The sequence below is a fragment of the Tetrao urogallus genome (assembly GCF_951394365.1).
Source record: "Tetrao urogallus genome assembly, chromosome: 1".
NCBI classification, from domain to species: Eukaryota; Metazoa; Chordata; class Aves; order Galliformes; family Phasianidae; genus Tetrao; species Tetrao urogallus.
In genome coordinates, this window is record NC_136813.1 from 190170241 (window position 1) to 190187624 (window position 17384).

A 17384-nucleotide genomic window follows, 5' to 3' on the forward strand; every position below is an offset into this window, starting at 1 on the left:
ACCTGTCACAGCTATTGCTCAGCAGAAAAACACAAAAGGAAGGGAAGATTTGGATTTCTTGGATACCTACAAAATTGGGTTACCTTCTTAAAGCATCAGTAAAGGTTACCACTAACCGTGCCCTTCCAGTTGCCAGTGTTTAAATATGTTTCTGAGTCTTAACAGCAGGAAGCAAGATGATAAGTTAGATTATCTAATGATTATCTCCTGTAAGAAGGGCAGCTGGGTCAGTACAACATTGCTTAGCATGACAGCCAGTATATAAATAGGATCAGTACTTACAGATCAGGAGGCTGCTGGTGACCCAGAGTAAAAGAATAATGTATAAATATTACTGAGTTGGAAGGGATCTCTGTGGATCATCAAGTTCAACTTCAACACACAATGATCCTGCTCAGAGCTCAGTGGTGATTCTTTGGAGAATCTATGCAGAAGGCTGAGCAGGGGCTTGTGTCCCAAAAGTCAATTAATGGCCTTATTGCATGCATCTAGGGATCACCAGGGACAGATGGGAGAGTGATGGAAATTCGCCAGCAGAGGATGGTGGATCTGCGCTCTCTGCTGCCATTGATTTCCCACGTGATGATGGAAATCAGCTTTTCCCTCCCCATGACCTAGAACAGATGCAGCACAGGACTGTCATGTGGATGCATTAGTTGATAAGACACCATCATCCCCAGGGCAGGAAAAAAGATGGACTGATGCAGCACTCAGGCTGTGCTGTGAAGGCAGGGACATCTCTGTGTGTCTAGAGGATTTTCTCTGCATTCATGCTTCAATACAACCCAAGTCAGTCTGTCTTGTAGGGCCCACAGCACCTTTCATGCAGCAAAGGGACTCCACTGAGCCACCAGAGTCGCTAAAGGAGCTAAGAGACAAGGAACAAGGCACAGAATTCTCCCTTCGCTGTCTAAGCTGAGAAAGGTTGGGAAATAAGGGTCAAAATGATCTCGATGACATCAAGAGTTAATTTTTCAGGTTGTATATTAAGAGAAACTTCTCTGAAGGAGTGGTTGGGCACTGGAGCAGATTGCCCAGGGTGGAGGCACTGTCTCTGGAGGTGTTCAGTAAAAGGGTAGATGTAGTACTTAGGGATGTGGTTTAGTGGGCAACATTGATGGCAGGTGGACGGTTGGACTAGAGGACCTTAGAGCTTGTTTCCAACCTTAATGATTCTACGAGAGGTGACTGAGGAGCCAAAGCAAGATCTCTCAGCCTGTCCCTTGTCTTCACAAGGCACTGTGCCTTGGGGGGCCAAGAACTATGTTTTCTGTTTTGAAACCCATCGGCACTTAGTGCATGTTATCACAGAGGGCTCCCAAGTATTCTGTGCATTTCCTGACAAACCTCTCTGCCTTTCCAGTGAACCACAGCCAATAAGAACAGCCCTAGCTTTTGACGGTGTTTTTCCATCCTTTACTTCCCCCTAAAAAAAAAAAAAGAAAAAAGAAAAAAGAAAATTATATAACCTAGCCATTTTTAGAAACAGAGTACCAGGGCTGCTCAGCAGATCAGTGTGATATTGATAGTTTCAGCTTTCGTGACTTCAGAAAGCCAAATTCTCTGCGAGCTGGGACAAGGCTGGAGCTGGAGGAAGGGGGAGAGGGCAGGAAGGGAGAGTGAGGACAGAGCTTAAGGGGCACAGGCAACATTTTTCTGAGTTACAGCATGTGCCCTGGTGGAACAAAGGATGTGTTATGCTGTCTGCACGCTGTTTTTTGACCTGCGGTTGACTCAAGAAGTATTTGCATTCATAAATGCTTAAGCTGTACCCCCTGGGAGGTGAAGGAGGGAGAAGAAAGGGAAAGAGGGGGTTTATCAAATCTGGGATCGCTGCAGAACTTGGAAAACAATCTTTCTTCTCTCTTCCAACCCCACTGTAAGCCTGCCTACTTGTTTATTAGTCTTTGTAATGGACAGTGTTTGCCAAGACAGGTCCCCAGTCAGAGAGCTTGGGTTGGAAGAAACAGATTGCCAGGATCACTCCACTCCCCATCATACCCCGAGAAGAGTGACGAGTGTATGATTTAACTCTGGAAGACCTTACCCAGTACCTCTCATGCTGAAAGAAATGGTCCTGAGAAGGTTATACACCAGAAAGGACTCATCTCTTCATTTTCCTGTGTGTGAGTCTGGAGATGTGGGGAAGGAAAAATGAGGAAGGTAGGAGAAGGAAAGGAAGATTTGTGGGCAATTCTGGGGAGAAGAAGGAACATGAAGAGGAAGAAGAGGTGGACTGCAGGGAAAATCTAGCTCCAAAATTACTGAAATATAAAGGTGCAATCTGCCAGCGAGAGCTGAGTTGAAGTCTGTCATGCATTGAAGGAGAGTTGCAGAGTGACAGAGTAGATCACAGAACCTGGAAATTCAGGGGGTCAGAAAGGAAAGAAAAAATCAGTTCAGGTAGACATTGCTTATCAAAATACAAACTGATAGCAAAAGGCATCAGTGATGTCTCAACCTCCTCTTTGTTGAGACACACAATCCAAGGAAAAAAATCCACTCCAGTGAGTTGTTCATCTGTCCTACCTTGAACTCCTAACTATACCTGAAAAGAGTGCTATTAGTGTTCAGGAAAATAGAACTTTTCCTTACTTCTCAGCTTTGACATTTAATTTCCGTATCTCTGAGCTATATTACAGAAATCAGCTAGAAAGGAGATGTTGTAAGTGGAGAAAGATGCCTAGAAGGTCATGAGTGACCTGAAGAATGTTAACAGCCGGTGTCTGCTCACTGGTAGACCAGCTCTGATACTACTGCAGTAGAAACATGGTACTGAGATGGCATTTTGGCCTACCTTTGCACAATTATTCTTATGCTAGCTGTGATATGCGTTAAGCACATAATGTAGAGATTTTGATGCGGAAAATCTACCTGCTTTTATAGAGAGGAAGCGAAGGAGCTGTTGTAGAGATCCCTGGAAACCCCAACAGATTACTTCAAACCAGCCAAAGAGGAATACATCAATTTAAAGAACTGATTTGGGAAAATGCAGGTGAATCCAAGAGTAGTCAAAGCATGCTATTAAAAAGCAACCAGAAAGATTTAGGACATTTATTCACTAAGCAAAACCAAGATCTTTAGAATCTTCCTGTTGTTACTGTATGAAGTCCATCTCAGCCAAATTAGGGCAGTGAGCAAAAGATAGAAGGGTAGGAGGAAAACAGATGCTTTCCCTTCCATTTATGTGTTTCTCCAATAGGTTTAAGCCATCAGTGTATAACCTTTAGGCTTGCCTGGGCTGCACTGAGCAAAGAGGAATTGTTTTGGTCCACATAAATGCAGATCAGTCCAAAAGTAGTGCCTCCTATACATTTCCATTGCTGCAGCAACAGATACAAAGAGCACAATAACACTGTTTGATAGAACAAATTCTCAGCTACAGAACACTGTTTTTAACACAGTCACCACCATTAGCTATGCATTTTTTTGCCAGCAATGAACAAGAGCCTGCATGCCATGCTTATAAATGTCTGTACCAGCAGAGGTGACCCACTGTTATTGCTGTCACTGCTGAAAAGCACCACCCACTGCCTCACTGTGCTGCTATCCACTGCTTGGTCTCTACAAACATTCAGTAAGTGCTGATGAATGACAACAAGTGCAATTTTTTCCACACCGAGGAATTCAGTGACACGCCTTTGTTTCACGTGCACTTCTATGTCAGACACTATTTTGTCAGACTGCCCTTCTGCTGCCATCTGTAACACAGCAACAAAAAGTAATGGAATATTAATGGGAAGGTTCAACTACTACTGCCATACCATATGATGTCATGGGTCAACGTCATGAAATAGGAGGCGTTACATTTGGAACAGACCTCATTAAATATATAATAAAAAGTAACAAAACTTATTTGAATTTTTAATGTTTTTTTGTCAAAACATATTGAAAAGAGAGCAACAAAACTATAAAATCTAGTGGCATATTCAACCTTGTGTTTGTGAAACCAGCAAGTCAGACTGGTTCAATGGCAGCCCCTGAAATTCTCAGTGAACTCTCAAGGTGCTCAGTAGAGACTTTTGATGAGATTTTACTCTTCCTTCATCCTTCAAAGTAGTTGTCTGGTAAAGCGACATGATCAGAGTATTGAGGAGATCTGCATGGAGCAGTTCAGAGGGGATTTTCTGCTGTCTCTTCCCAATGGTTCCCCCCATCTTTCTGGAGAGGTGATTTCCAGTCAGTGCAATAAATTATTCCGGTTACACATGGCATCAAAACCTCTTCATCTTGTTTCCCAGCCTTGGATAGGCTAAATATTTACACACAGCTCCCACTTCCACTTCAAGCAATGTCAATTCTGCTTAAAAACTCATTTATTGCTTTGAGAAGTGACTCAGATCTGGACTCATCATCCATTTTTTTGCTGCTGGTGGTTTAGGGTGATTTTTCTCCTTGTAAACAGATTGCACAACAAAATTTTGCTTGCACGGAAGCAAGTCATCAGCATGAGGTTTGGAAAAAAAAACTGGTTTATCACCACCTAAAGGTTCCCTCTCCTCGGTATTGCTTGCAGCTCTAGCTGAGGTGATGGGCTCTGCACAACAACACATTTCCCAGTGCTAGACCATGTGTAGGAAACGTGTAAGAGACATGGTCCTGTTACATTTGCAAGGCTGCTTATCAGATTTTGATCTGTACGAAGGGCACAATCCCTGCACCCCAAGGCAACCAACAGATTCCCCATGGAGTTGAATGGCACCTGAAGACGGGGACGGGACACGTTGCAAGCTTGGGGACAACCACTAGATGGGGACACGAGCACACAGGTCCATAGGGCTCCATCTGGACCCCAGGTGGTGACACATCAGCAGTCTTCTCAACTCCTTTGGCACGGACAAGGCTTCTCCAGCGAAAAAGAGCCAACAGCTGTCTGCCAAGTCCAGCAGAGCCCAGCCATGCATGCATCCGTGACCACAGGGCTCACAGGACAAAGCTTGTCTTCATTACAGCTTTCAGGGGTCCATGAACATCAGTAGCAGACCCCATGTGGTTACCCCTTGAGATTATTAGCCATAGAGCTTTGCTTTTGAAATCTGCTCCAAATGACTGCTTTGCTCAATACTCCCAGCCAACCTAATATATCTCAAATTATAAAAGATGTCTGTCTGCTTATCTTGAGCCTTCCACTCTTCACTACCATTGCTTGAGATAGCCTGGGAGCTTTCTGCTGTCTGACTCTTGACAGGATGTCCCACAAATTGGGTCTGACTGCACTCAGAAGTGCTTCTTCTGAGCCCGGGAGGACCAAAGCATGTGAAAGCTCACACCCTCCCTTAACACATCTTCCATGCCCTGCTGGGGAACAAGTTCAAGACGTTGCCAAATGTATCAGCCACAGAGCCTGAGCAATGGGCTGGATAATTCTGCAAAGCCACTGTGAACTGCATTTTGGACGCACATGCATATATTCCCTGCTTCAAAAGGGAAGGGAGAGGGAACTGACCCCTTGCTGGGAATGCTAAGCCCTATTTAGTGCTTCTGGTTTCACATAAAAAGATCTAAATAGCTTCTGCTAATGATATGTTATCAGTTAAACAGAGGCAAGTTATACTAGGAAAGAAGCTTTGGCTGATGCGAAGTTCTGATGACAGATCTATAGAGAAGCTCCTTGAGAAGCATTATACTCATCCTGAGGGTTACAAAGAAGCCAGTGGAACTACAGTGGGGTCTGCTTGTCCTCCAGGAGCCCTTGTGTTGGTCTCCATAGGATCACAGAGTCATAGAATCATTAATGTTGGAAAAGACCACTTAGGTCATCCCTTCCAACTGTCAACTGATCACCACTATGCTGACTATATCATGTCCCAAAGTGTCATATCTGATAGAGTCATATAATCATGGCATCTATCTCCTTGCAGATAGACATATCCCATCATTTCTTATGCCCCAGCTGATTGACATCAGCCCCATGAGTTTTCCCTCCAATCTGAGACGTGAATCCACATCACAGCCATTGAAACCCTCTGGAAATTTAATGACATATATAAAGAATGTATGTCACAGAGAACCTATCACAAGTCCACATCCCCTTTCATCCTCAGGTATCTACCATGGTCTAGAAATATTTGATCTGGGATTTCAGAATTGCAATTCTGTCTATGTAGTTCCCAGCCTAACTCTTGGGAGCCATTGCCAACTGAAGAAAAAGAGACTTTTTCAGATTATATTGTTTACCCCATGTGACTGAAGCTCCTTGTTCAGTGCTAGAAGAAAGTAGCTCATTGTGAAGCCTTTACCAGAAGCATGTGACCAAAATATCTTTCTCCTTTCTGTTCAGGCCCAGCTGCTCCTTTGCTGATAGAAGGGAAGTCCCTGCAAACAGAGAGCAAAGGAAACGACACACAGCTGAGCAGTTGTCTGTCTCCCATGAGTCAGCATGGAGAAGTTTTCCTCATTTCTTCTCCACCAGCCCAAAGCTGCTTAAAATTTTTTTTTTTTTTTGCTCTTTTTGGGTGGATTTTCTGTGGGTTTTTTTTTTTCAACTCAACATTTTCTGGATTCTAACATCTGCCCTGACTTCTTCATTTATGCTTGTGGTGTCTTCATGTGCAAGCACTGATCAGGTCCAGGTCTTCTTAGCATCTGAATTTAGAAAGCAAGCTGCTTTCAGCCCTGAGTGACAGAAGATCAAGAAGAAGGGAGATCTTATTGCTTATTGTAGGACTCCCTGAAAGGAGGTTGTAGAGAAGTGGGAGTCAGCCTCTACTCCCAGGTAACAGTGAGGGAATGGCCTCAAGGGGCACCAGGGAAGGTTCAGATTGGATATTAGGAAAAAAGGTATTCTCAAAAAAAGTGGTGGGGCATTGGAACAGGTTTCCCAGAGAAATGGGGGAAACATCCCCAGAGGTGTTCAAGAAAAGGGTAGGTGTAGTACTGAAGGACATGGTTAATGAGCATAGTGGTGATGGGTTGATGATTGGACTAGATGATCTTAGTAGTCTTTTCTTTAATGATTCTACGATTTCTATCTGATTTTCTGATTCTAAGAGTCAGTTCTACAAGTTGGTTCATTTTACTTGGGGATGATGTTAGAAGCAACTTTTCCTGTGGAATCTTCTCTTGCTTAGAAATACCCTCTTTTCTTTCTCTTTCTCTTTCTTCTTTGTCTTGAGATACCATTTTTATGTCACAGTGGCTATGACAGCAGACAATGGTTGCTTCTGCTGAAATCCTGTCTTCATTCCTCTTATAGAATCATAGAATGGTTTAGGTTTGAAGGGACCTTTAAGATCACCAAGCTCCAACCTCTTTGCAGTAGACAGGATTGCCAACCTTGGGATCAGGCCCCATCCAACCTGGCCTTGAACACCTCCAAAGAGGGGGCACCCACAACTTCTCTCAGCAGCCTGTGCCAGTGCTTCACACTCCTCTGAGTAAAGAATTTCTTTCTAACATCTAACCTAAATTTCCCCTCTTTTCATTTAAAGCCATTCCTCCTTGTCCTATCACTATTAGACCATGTAAAAAGTTGTTTTCCCTCCTGCTTACATGCTCCCTTCAAGTATTGGAAGTCCACAATGAATTCTGCTCAGAGCCTTCTCTCCTTCTAGTTAAACAAGCCCAACTCCCTCAACTTTACAATAGAAGAGTTGCTCCAGGCCTCCAAGCATCCTCATAGCCTTCCTCCAGACCCACTCCAACAGCTCCACATCCTTCTTGTGTTGCGGGCCCCAAGCCATTCCTTTCTTGAAGGAATCACAGAGCTTAGATCTGCATGCTTGGAAACCATTTTACCAATAGTTGGGCTAACCAGATTTTGTGCTGTAAGGTCAATGGAGAAAGACCTTCTAATTGATCTGAAGAGTTTCAGAGTGAGAGATTTATTCTACACACTTGTCTGCAGCAACAGGAGTGAAATAGGCTTGTTTGGCCAATGTTATCAGGATTTTCAGTCTCTTCTTTATATTCTGGCCAAAAAAGAAAAGAAAAAAAAAAAAAAAAGCTGATTCAACAGACACAGGACCAAATATCAATGTGCAAAACAGCACATCTGCTGGCTGCAGTTCTGCCTTCTCTTCTTCTTCTGATTTCCTCTTTTACTGCACCCAACAAGTATATTTGAGAAAGTCATGTTTCCAATGAACTCTTCCTGGAGACCTGATCCTGAGCATTTTCACAGCCTCTCATTCCAAACCACTGAGAGGACAGGTAACACTGCCTGGAAACAAACTCAAACAAAGCTAGTATTTCTCAGGAAGTTTGGACTAAAGACAAAAATAGACAACAATGCCTTCTCTGAAGGTTTAAGCACTCAGAACTTTTGTATCACTTTATTTCCCTGGAAGAGAGGCTGCATCATGCAGGTCCTGAAATATCTTTCATTGGATCCATTTTGTGCTCCATCTCTAGTGACCTACTCTTGGCCCTTCTACTTGCAGATTTGTTGCTGTGTTAGTTTCCAGAATCATTCTGTGTGAGCCATCACAAGCTCATGGCAATTTTCCACTTGAAAACCTTCACCAGACATTTCTGGTAAAGTGTACGTGACTCAGACTTCAAGATGAGACTTTCAGACGTGTTTTTCGTTGGATCAGTTCTCCTTCAGTCACATCTGCATACAGCAGGAATTAAATTTCTTCTAAACAAACTCAGGTACTTAGGATGGAAATCAGGTTGAAGACTGAGAATTCCACCAAGTCAGAGGGATTTGGGTAACTCATTCTCTTTAGGTGCTCTGAATAACAGTGAAAGCAAATGATAGCATAAAAGCAAAGCTAAGGATTTGTCAGTTGCTGACGATGTTCAGGATGAACTTGGAAAGTCATGGTGTTTCTACGTCTCTGTTTCCCCATTTGCAAAATAAGGTTCCAGTTCCTCATCCTCTTGATTTCCAAAAATTTTTGAGATCGAGGGCTGAAAATATCAGATAAGATCTTGGTACCACTGTTATTTACCTGTACAACCAAGGAAACTGAATGTTGCAAAGATAACATTTGGCTTTAAGGCATTTCCTAAGCTCTACAGGAAAACTGTCTATGTGTGACACATTGTTAGCCATGTGAGGAAGGCAAACTGTGTGGCAAGAGGTTTATTTTTCTTTTTTTACAAAAAATACACGTGTTTCCCCTAGACAGGCAAAAAAAAAAAAAAAAAAAAAAAGCTTAGACACTATTGCTACTGTTAGAGGAACACAGGAGTATATGAGAGTGTGGGAGAATGTGAATGCTGAGTTGTTCCACATTTATTGCAAAAGGTAATGAAATATTTCCATGCTCATTGTTTCATGAAAAAAAAAAAAAACACAGAAAATACTTAGAAATAGTTGACATCTTTTTTAAAATCTTCTGCAGCAGAAAAACATGCCTTGTGTATACATGACATTTTTGCCTTTGCCTCTCTCCCATGTTCCTACATAACCATGCATTTCCGCTGCCTTCTCATCCTCCCTTGTCATCAGATGCCTGTGCCCTGCAACAAGATTTCTGCATGCACATAAGGTGATTTAAACTAATAGTGGGATTGTCCTCTGTCATCTGTGACATTTACAGCCACAGAAATGTGCCACAAGTTTTAATAGAAGGAAAGGGCAAGGATCTCATATTATAAAAAGGCAGAACTTTATGGGCTCATTGGAAAATTGTCCTCTGCTAATCCTGCTGAAAGTAAAACTGGTCTGGTGTAAAGCAGCCCAGCAATAATCTATTAATTGTTCATACTGACTTATTCCAGCATAGATTTTGGTCCAAATTCAATCACATCAGTGTTGCTGGACCTTTAGATAAAAGATGCCAACCTGTCGTGTGTGAAATGTCTTCAGCTTCAAGTCTGAGGTTTAACTGAAGCAAGAAAGATCAGCCTGAAGCTGGAACAAGTTAGAATACCAAATCTAATTTGAGATAGAGCAAGCAGTGAGGAAGATGACAGGGGATGCAATGTTCCTTGATGCATCTTCAGAAGGCTTTTCACGCCCATATGAATATTTGTCAGGTCAGACTGTAAATTAGATTCTGCTAAAAAAGCATCCACTCCTGGCTTCAGGCATCTGATAGAAAGGACCCCAGAAGTGTGATTGTTACATATACATCTTGTGAAATTGTCAGTGGATTTATTGAAAATTAGGCAGCAACAGACAAATCACCCCTTTTTTGTGTGTTATCAGTCTGCAAGATGGGGAATAAAATTAACAAAATGTCATTTCATTAATACAAAAAAACATCATTACAGCCTGACGTTGTCAGGGAGCTTTACTGCAGCTACCAGCCAGCCACCATGGGTTACTTTTCACAGTCTGTTGGTGGACTGCAAAGGCAGAAGAGGGTTTTAGCCCACATTGCCCACAGCAGGTACTGCAGGGAGCAGACGAGACACTCAGGACTGTTGACTTTGCTGCAGACAGTCGGACTGGGGCAGACTCAGACAGCAACAAACCCTTTGTGAAAGCAGCTGGGAAACAGGAGCAAAGACACTCAGCATTCACCAGTTCCTGCTGAACGAATTTAACCCGTTCAGGATGCAATCTGATCTGACCTCAGCCTTCTCAGACAAAAAGGTTTCCTGATTTACACCCAGCTCCTGCTTTCTCTTTGCAAAGTCCTTAAATTCATTGACACTCCAGAAGCCAGGGGCTAGACTTTCAGCATGCACTCAAGGGATCAACCCAAAATGTAACACCCATCTTAAGTTTATTCAGCATCACTTTAAAAACTCCCATGTTCAAGAGTGAGTTTTCCACTACCTTACATTGCTGAGAAACAGTCCTATGCCTCCATGCCTTGATGACAAGGAGCTGTCCTTAAGCTTTAAGGTCTTGTTGTTAACCCAGGGCATACAACATCTTGGAGAAGATGGAGGATAAGATCTGGCATTGCTTCTTTTCTCCATACCATAGTATTTTTTAAAACTGCAGTTCCAGCTGTGGGTCAGTGCTTCCATAACTCAGAAGGGTTGGAAAATCATAGAATCATACAATGGCCTGGACTGAAAAGGTCAGTAATGATCATCTAGTTTCAAGCCCCTCCTGTGTGCAGAAGACAGTAGGGAATAAAATCAGAGCTACTTTTAGGCTTGAAGCCCAGTTCCTTGGAACACTGACTTCGAGCATGGTGCTATGAGTATAGATATTGACTCTTGAGAGGACAAAGCACAACAGGCTTTGTTCTGAACTGGGAAAGTCTGTTCATGTTGGCCCAGCTGATGGATGGACAGAAGGTGACATCTCAAACATATTCTGACTGTTCCATAGAACATCCTCAGGAAAAGAGCTGGAACCTGCGTGAGGAGTGATAACACATTTGCACCCATCTATTGCAAATGGTGCTATGTCCTTTCACAGCTTCATTTCACCAAGGGATTTTGGATCATTGCAGCAAGTGGTGACCTATGGCCAGCCAGCATGCCAGGCAAAACCAACGGTGAAAGGTGGTGGAGATGGCCACTGCAATCACAGCTCGGGATGAGGTGCTGGAGGAACTGGAGGACAACCACAACATATCCATGCTCCTTGTTAACAACAAGGCATGTTTTCCTCATTTGTGGTGATAATTGCAGTCCTTGTGAAACATCCCAAGACCAACTTGTGCATAGGTTTTGGCTGGAGCTGTGCCAGAGGCCTGGAATGTTCTCCCATCGTACTTGTGTTGGCTATAGTTTATCTCTTCCCTTTTATTATGTCTAAAATACCTCTTTCTGCCCCAGGACCACTAACACTGCATGTCATCCTGTACTCATTGTACACCCTCTGCTGAGGAAGATGCCAGTATTGCTGCATCTGCTGGGAAAAAAAAATGTACACAGTTTGCTCCAAAAGTAATGCGTCCTATTTATTTCCATGGAAACTACAACAGATACAAAGAACACAGTAAAGATTTGAAAGACCAAATTCTCAGCATGAAAATACTATTTTTCAACACAGTCACTACCATGAGCTGTGCATTTTCATTTTTGTCAGTGATGAGTCAAGGGTCCTGCGTGCTGCATTAATAAAGGACTGCATGGCCATCTGGAACGTGGCTTGTCTTTCACATCACCATTGCTGAAATGCACTACTGCCGCCTCACTGTGCTCACATCCACTGTTTGGTCTCCATAAACATTCAGCAAGCGTCAATGAATGTCGAATGAATTGGTGTGATTTTTTCACATGAAGGAATTTATGACACATCTTAACTTCACACACACTTCCATGTCAGACACCATTCTGTCAGACTGCCCCTCTGCTGCCATCTGTCACACATCAACAAAATGTAACAGGATATCGGTGGGAAGGTTCAAATTCTACCGTAATATCTCCAGCATCTGCCTCTGATGTTGTGGGCCAACATCATAAAATAGGATAAAATCAGAGAGGTGGTGGCTGCCCCATCCTTGGAGACACTCAAGGTCAGGCTGGACTAGGTCCTGAGCACCTGATCTAGCTGTAGTGTCCCTGTCATTGCAGGGGAGTTGAGCAGGATGACTTTTAAGTTTCCCTTCCAACTCAGGCAATGCTATGATGATTCTATGATGAAAGACATCTTTTTACCCCCTTTTTAAGATGAGTGGATATGAAGAAGTATGCCTGCAGTCAGGATACTTAAAGTCAGTGAGCCAATCTTCTTCTGCCTGATAATGGTGCTCCAGTGTGGGGACAAGCTGTTTGTTTTCAGATTCCACATTCAAAGACATTGAATTACCAGATACTGGATTGGGGGTTGGACTCGATGATCTCTGGAGGTCCCTTCCAACCCTACAATTCTGTGATTCTGTGATTCTGTAATCTTAGTGGTCTTTTCCAACCTTAATGATTCTATGATTGTAAGAACTACCAGGGCAGCTGCACGCAAAAACACTTGGAGAGGGCTTTTCATTTGACTTATTTACCTTTTCCACTTCCTTTCCTGTCAATTGGAAGACTTAACTTGCTGTCTGACAGCCACACGAAGGTTTTGCTTAAATTCACTGGAATTAATTTGCCTGATCAGTATTAGCCAAGCAAATGGCTAGTGCATGAGGCTGCCAGTAATTTGGATATTTTTTGGCTCCGGAAGAGGTTAATTGAGGACAGTAAGCCTTGAGATTTGGCAGCCCCAAAGGGGAAGTCTGTCTCAGAGAGCACCGCCTGTTTTTCAACTGAAAGCGCATTTCCTCGGCTGCCTCTAAAAGGAAAGGTTAGACTTAATTTAAAGCGGAGCTTTAGTAGCTTGGAAAATAAAATTAGCAGAAAGAAAAGTGTTTCTCCTTTCTTCCCTTTCAAATGCCTTTTTATTTTTCTTTTCTTTTCTTTTCTTTCCTTTTTTTTTTTTTTTTTTTTACTCCCATTGCCTTCTCTCTTGTCATTGAACTTCTCCCCATCTTTCCTTAACGGAGATTTATTTTTGAGTTGAAGCAAAGCCATCATCCAGCACTTCCACCCACTGAGCTTCCAGGGAAGCAATTCACCTCAATACCTCTTAAGCTTCCCAATTTTATTCACTCTTAGACTTGTTTCTTATGCACAAGAATCCTGTCACAGAATCATAGAATCACAGAATCATAGAATCATAGAGTCATAGAAAGGCCTGGGTTGAAAAGGACCTCAAAGATCATCTAGTTTCAACCCCCTGCTGTGGGCAAGGTCACCAACCACCAGACTCAGCTGCCCAGAGCCACATCCAGAATGGCTGTTTCCACCTCATAAGGTAGTTGTGAAATAATAATAAAAAAAAAAAAAACACAACAAAACATGCAGGAAATGTAGCCTGTGGTAACTGGAAATGTGCCTGAGGTGAAGATAGGCAAGTGTTGACATGGGTAGTTAAAATTGTTATGTTTTGCTGAGGGAGTGAAAGGCAAAGAGGTTGATCTGTAGCAAAACTTCATTCCTACAGCAAACAGTGGGACCTGAATCCAGCTGGAGTGGTCAGGGAAAGGGGAAAAACTGATGAGTGGAGAAAGGAGATCAGAACTCTCTTCTTGAACTTAAAACATCAAGTATTGCCAGATCCAGGACATCATGCAAGGTGTGGGTAAATCTGGCAGCCTCTGCTGGGACCGACACTGATCAAGATTATGGACTGAAGTATCATCAGTAGCAGACACCCCACAGCACAAATGAGACCAGAAGAGGGTTTTTTAATGAATTTCTCAATATAGAAAGGCTGACAACAGAAATAAAATAGTACATACATGCACATACACATAAAGAGAGGCAAAAATCTTAAGAGTTAAAAAATTTTTCGCCCCTCCTTATATAAATACACACAATTACTTGTTGATATGCTGTGTCTGTCACATTGCTGGCAGGTACAAATGAGGAGGATGTCTTGCTGTTGTTAGTGTATATCGCTCAACTACCAAGTCTGACCTCAGATCAGGATGGATGTAATGCACTGCGACAGCTAGCCTTTGAGATCTAACAAGCAATCCTCTCTGAATCCTATTAAGACAGTGCTTTTGCCACTCGACAGTGATTATTCATGGATACAAAGGTTGGAGCACAAGGGGGTCTCATCAGCCCGCCAGTGACTCAGCCCTGTTCTTCTGATCAAGCCAGGCCATGCTGTAGGAAAACATCTGGCTTAATTTAACATAGGAATTAGCAAATCGAGCATGAGGGGCTCTATCAGCATCCAAACTCCTTGTTCCTTTTGTCAATGCAATGGAACAACTGTATCCAGAGTGTGGGGTGTTTTACTTAAATAGGAAAAATGAATCACAGTTGCAAATGCCTGATATTTTCCTGGGATTACACTGAGTGTAAGATATCTGCCTAAATAAAGTCAACTATAGAAAAGTAGTCCTCTAAATGTTCCTCCTTTCCAAACCATAAGTTTCATGCACAATCAGAATTATGTGGTTCAATGACTTGCAAGGGGGCACAGGGTTTGTTGGGATCACTGAAAGGTTGGAAATACACACAGGCAGGGAGCTGGACAGATCATTTTCAAGAACTGCCAAGTTGGGCTGCCATAGCTCTGCCACCCAGGGATGGTCCAGGCTGTCCTTTATTCCAGCCATTTCCTTGCCATCCATCAGCCTCCAAAACCATTGGCTTTCCAACGAAGATCCCTTGATCTGAGTAAGCACATGAACCACCTGGATACTGTGGGATGACTGGACAAAGGAGAGCACAGTTTTGTCCCTCTACTTATTTTCTTCAAGGCAGTTTTTAGAGTCCAGAATACTTTCTCACTTCTGGGAAGTGGAAATTACTGGATTGGGGACCAGGAAATACTTTAAAAATATCTTTCTTGATCTCTCCATGCCTGTGAGCCTGGGAAGAAAGACAAAGAGCTTTCCCCTTCTAGGGCATAGGTTCAACTACCACCCCAGGGAGAGCTGACCCAAAGACCTTGCTGCAGTACTGAACATACAGAGTGCAATCATTTGGCTTCTGATATGCATGAAGGCCAGATTAGATTATCGTGATGCTCCTCTCTGACTCGCAAATCTCTCTATGATTATTTAAAAACAGTGCTCCAAAGGGGTCCAGCGAGCCCATGCCTTGCCCTGCTGTCTGTTAATTAACTGGTCTATCTTTCAGTGCTGATGGGAAAAGACATGTCCAAGCTTGACTCACTCCACCTGCCATCTAGGAAATCAGTTACAGTATTAGAACAGAAGCCATTGCCTTGCTTTGAACCAAGTTAGACACAGCATATTTCACAGAAACAAACAATTGCTATTTGACTGCATAGGAGTACCTTGACCTCACCGTGCAACAATGCCAAGGGGAATTCATGTCTGTGACTGATGGAAGGAAATGAGTCACCCGTGAGAATCCCAGAGCAGGTGACTCCAGGCTGCAGGAGTGCCTTTCCAGACACATCTGCTCCTGGGCATTTATTAACATTAGCTCCTGCTCTACATATACTGAGCCTGTCTTGGTCGTAGAATCATAAAAACAGTACGTTTGGAAAAGAGCTCTAAGATCATCTAGTCCAACCATCCACCTACCACCAATATTGCCCATTAAACCGTGTTCCCTATGTATCAAGTACTTGGTGGTTCAACCCAGGAACTTCAACCTGGGCAGTCACAGGGCTGTTGCTGCACTTTTTAGGAAGATCTTCCAGATTTGTCAGAGGGTTGTGAAAGCATACCTCCAGAGTTTGTGTGATCACACTGTGCTATCAGCATGAGCTACACTAGAGAGTCATAGAATGGAGGGGAAGAAGACTCAAAGCTTCCTGAGCACTGTCCATGCTTTCCTCATCTGTCTGCTGAATTCTCATCTGAACCAGTTCAGTATTACTTTGTGTTCATCCCCTCCAGCTTCTTCCTTCAGCCTTTTCACTTGGAATCTCCTCTTCTTCTTCACCCTATGTTCAGTTTCCCATGGCTCTGTCCATCTGCAGGAGGTTGTTCTGCTGCTCCTTGTTGCTTTCCAAGTTGCAAGTGAAACTGAGGATCTGCTTTTCCTTCTTTATAAGCAGTCTTTCCTGACATTTCTCTGAAATTTTCATAAATTTCTCTTGAATACTCATATAATCAGGCATGTCTGAGCAAACCCATCACTCCATCAGCTCAGGGATTATGTACCCTTTCCCATCAGTTAGGTTCATGGAAAGTGCAGTTTTTGCATAACTGAAGATTTCCTTGATTTGTCCGTGGATTTGCTGTGCACATATACACAGAGTTTTACTTTTTCCCTTGAGTAAGATGAAAACAAACAACTTCATTTCTGGCAAAATAACTTGAATCTATTTGTTTTGTTTAGTTAAGCAGAAAAGAAGCTTTTCGCTTGGGTCGTGCTGACCTCATGCTCTGCCTATTTTCATTACACATGGAATTTGTAAAAATAGTTCCTGTACCTTGAACCATTTTCTTTCTTTTTTTTTTTCTTTTTCTTTTTTTTAAAATTTTTTTTCAGCAACCTCACAATATGGACAACATTTTCCATTATACTCCTCGGACCTTCAATCCCACCAAGCTCACACTCATCCAGTGAGAGAGGTGAAGGCAGTGCTTGGCAAGGGAAGAAAGGAGCCTGAAACAATTAAACCAGAATACAGATAGCATCTGACAGCTAGAAAGAATCTGATTTTTTTTTTTTTTAATGGAAAAATGACTCCCAAAAATGACAGAAAAAAGAAAATAGAGAAAATTCATTAAATTCAGGACTTTGAAAATATTTACTTTGGACTAGAAGTACCAAGATAAGCTCTTTCCAGAGTCAAGCTTAAGGCGGGGGATAACTGTTCTGGAAAATGCTAATATTTCATTCTGGTTTTGACTTATTTGGGAAGAAAACAACAGCATTTCTCCCAATCTACACTTGTTTCAACTGCAGCGCTGTAATGCAGCCCCACGTTCAGCATCCTTGGCACCTTCTGGGAGCTGAGCCAGCTGTATGTTTTACTGGAAACACATTTCTCCATGCCCAGGCTTTCTGGAGGTGGGCTTATGTCCCTGCAGAACAACAACAACAAAAAAGTGGGTTAAGAAAAGGACTGTAAAAAACATAGGAAGAAGATCTTTTCACAG